Raw genomic sequence first — 2,766 nt, forward strand, 5'->3', positions numbered from 1 at the left:
TATTGATAGTCTATGTAATTACTTTTTGCTGACAGGCCAAATGTATAACTTACCTAAAAACATTCCATCTACTGATCACTTGTTTAACAACTTTTTTAAGTTTTAATGCAGAAAAAGTTCAAGAAATAAGTAAAAGACATACCTTATATTCTAAAGAGATTGCGACATTTCGAATTTAAGAAAATAATATTTGACTATAATTTTCAAAATTTATACGTCTTGTAGATTTTTTTAAGTGTAAATATTATGTCTAAAAAGTTAATCAGCTATCCACGTCAAATATTCCATTTATGTTTTGATCGGAACTGACGTTTGATTAAGGAAATATAATAAAAGATTAAGACGTGGAAACAGTAACTAAAACTGAAATGAAGAACAAGAAAATAAATTATTTCGAAGTACTTCGTACGGCATTATAAAACATTAAAAGCTTTTTAAAAGAAGAGACGTAACAGTATGGGAACAAAGTCAACTGAATAAACAAATGAACTTATGTTAAGCTTATAATCAACTACTAATTTCTTTTGTTATATTTGTTTGTTCCATATATTACTGTTTGCAATATATTTGTACAGAAAAAAAATTGTAATCACAAACAACTATAAAGAAAAAAAGATTTTATTGATAAACATTGCGGGTTACAATCCTGTTTATCCCTTGATTCTTCCTCCGGATTGTTGATAATAGGCTAGATTTATATAATTTGACGATTGTTTATGCCCCAACTTGATTATGTTTCACTGTGATAATATAGTTAAATGATGATAAATTGGCTCTAATTGTGAAGTTCACACGTTGCAAGGAGTGAGTAGCATGAGAGGCCTTAAAGCTGTGATTGGAGCTAAATTGAAGCAAGAAAAGCCCCTAAGAGCCGAGCACGTGGGAAGACGAGAAAAAGAAGAGATGAAATGAAGACCTGGACTAGCGCGGCCACTAGCGCGTCCATTAGCGCGACCGCGCTAGCCCAGATGGTCGAGGCAGAATGGTAGGGCATATGGGCGGTCACTAGCGCGACCGCGCTAGCCCAGTTCCAGAAGAGTAAATTGCAGGGGTAAAACTGAAAGTTCGGGGGCAAATCCACTTAACCTATAGAAGGTCTAGCTCGCCCAAGAGATCATTATCAAGGTTTTAATAACTTAGTTCAAGGCAAGGAGAGGCAAGAGGCAAGGAGGATAATTCAACATCGAGTTCTTCCTTTCTTCCTTTTGTTTTTACGATTTGTGATGAATTTGAATATTATTATGATGAACCCTAGTATGAGTAGCTAAATATTTAGTCTAAGGTTTTAATGGAACCTATTGAAGGATGAACTTCTTGTTATGTTAATATAGTTGCCTGGTTTAATCTCTATTTATTCAACTACGTTCTTGTTGTAGTTAATTGACAGGATCCTCGATTAGTTGTACGTATTTAGTGTGCATAACTCGGGAGAGAGTGCATATTTAGGTAATTGTTGAACAACACCACTCCCAAAGTATATGAGGAATCAATAACTGAGGGTTTAAAGGCGGGTTTAGGGATAACGAAGCCTTGGGTGCAATCTAAAGTGAGCTGTAATAAATAAAGCCAGCTAGCGTATCTCAGGAGAGTGCGTCTAGTAAATTATTTTTATTACTCGGGAGAGATTTACGGTAATAAGAGTGCTCATGATTGATAAAGACGATTAGGCAAATCTATGTGAAACATAACCGAAAGGGAATCCATCAATAGGGGAAATCATAACCTTAGAACCTTCTCTTAATTGTTTACAACTTAATCATAGTTAATTTTCAGTTGCTTATTTACATTCATTCTTAGTTAGTAGAAACATCCTCAATTGTTATTCAGAACATTTGAGAAGTTGATTCCGTAGAATTTAGTAAGTCTAACGAGAGTAATTGATAGGTTAATTCCTTGTGGGTTTGACTCTGGGCTAAATACTCAAATTATATTTGCAATGTCCGCGTGTCCTTTTTATAAGGCATAGTTGGCCTGATCAAAGTTTGGCGCCGTTGTCGGGGATCGAACCCGGGTCACCCGCGTGACAGGCGGGAATACTCACCACTATACTACAACGACATGCTGCACTTGTTGGAGAACAAGGGACTATTTTTGGAGATACAAGTCGAAGATCCTCAACAGCACTTGAAGAATTTCCTGTCAATCTGCAAAACCCAAAGGCAGCCCAACGTAACTCCAGAAGTAATCAAGTTGTTACTGTTTCTATTCTCAGTGACAGGAGCTGCCCAGACCTTCCATAACACCTTGGGAAGAGTTAGTCAAGCAATTCGTAAACAAGTTCCACCCACCCAACAAGACTGCTCAACAAATTGATGAAATTTTGAGTTTTAAACAGAGACCAATGGAGACACTGCATGAAACATGGGAACGTTTCAAAGGGTTGTTGGTTATATGTTCACACCATGGTATTCTAGATCTGATGTTGGGGCAACGGTTTTACATGGGATTATCAGATAGAGTGAAGAACATTGTTGATGCTTTAGCTGGTGGAGCATTTTTGAGCAAAACATGGAGAGAAGTCCAGAGTGTGCTTGACAAGATGGCACAAAATTCAGGATGGACAACCAGGAATGCACCTATCACTCCGTGGTTCACTTAGTGCCCTTAGATCCATCCAACTCTATGGCTGAAAATATGACCACCTTATTGACACAGATGAGTATACTCACCAAAAAGGTGGAAGAGTCAGGGCAGAAGCAGCAGGTACACATCGTAGATACTACCAATGGGGGCTTGTGCACATCTTGCATTAGTCAGCCAATTGGT

At 37.5% G+C, this 2,766-nt stretch overlaps 2 non-coding genes across 2 annotated transcripts; both read right to left on the reverse strand.

Moving 5' to 3' along the window:
- Nucleotides 1-1,986: 1,986 nt before the first annotated feature.
- TRNAD-GUC (transfer RNA aspartic acid (anticodon GUC)) lies at nucleotides 1,987-2,058 on the reverse strand. The gene has a single exon. It is a non-coding gene; the product is annotated as a tRNA-Asp (tRNA).
- A 244-nt stretch (nucleotides 2,059-2,302) lies between these two features.
- Nucleotides 2,303-2,409, reverse strand: LOC142165169 (small nucleolar RNA R71). Its single transcript, XR_012696108.1, has one exon. It is a non-coding gene; the product is annotated as a small nucleolar RNA R71 (small nucleolar RNA).
- Between the last annotated feature and the right edge of the window lie 357 nt (nucleotides 2,410-2,766).

The sequence above is a fragment of the Nicotiana tabacum genome, chromosome 1 (assembly GCF_000715075.1).
Source record: "Nicotiana tabacum cultivar K326 chromosome 1, ASM71507v2, whole genome shotgun sequence".
Classification (NCBI taxonomy): Eukaryota; Viridiplantae; Streptophyta; class Magnoliopsida; order Solanales; family Solanaceae; genus Nicotiana; species Nicotiana tabacum.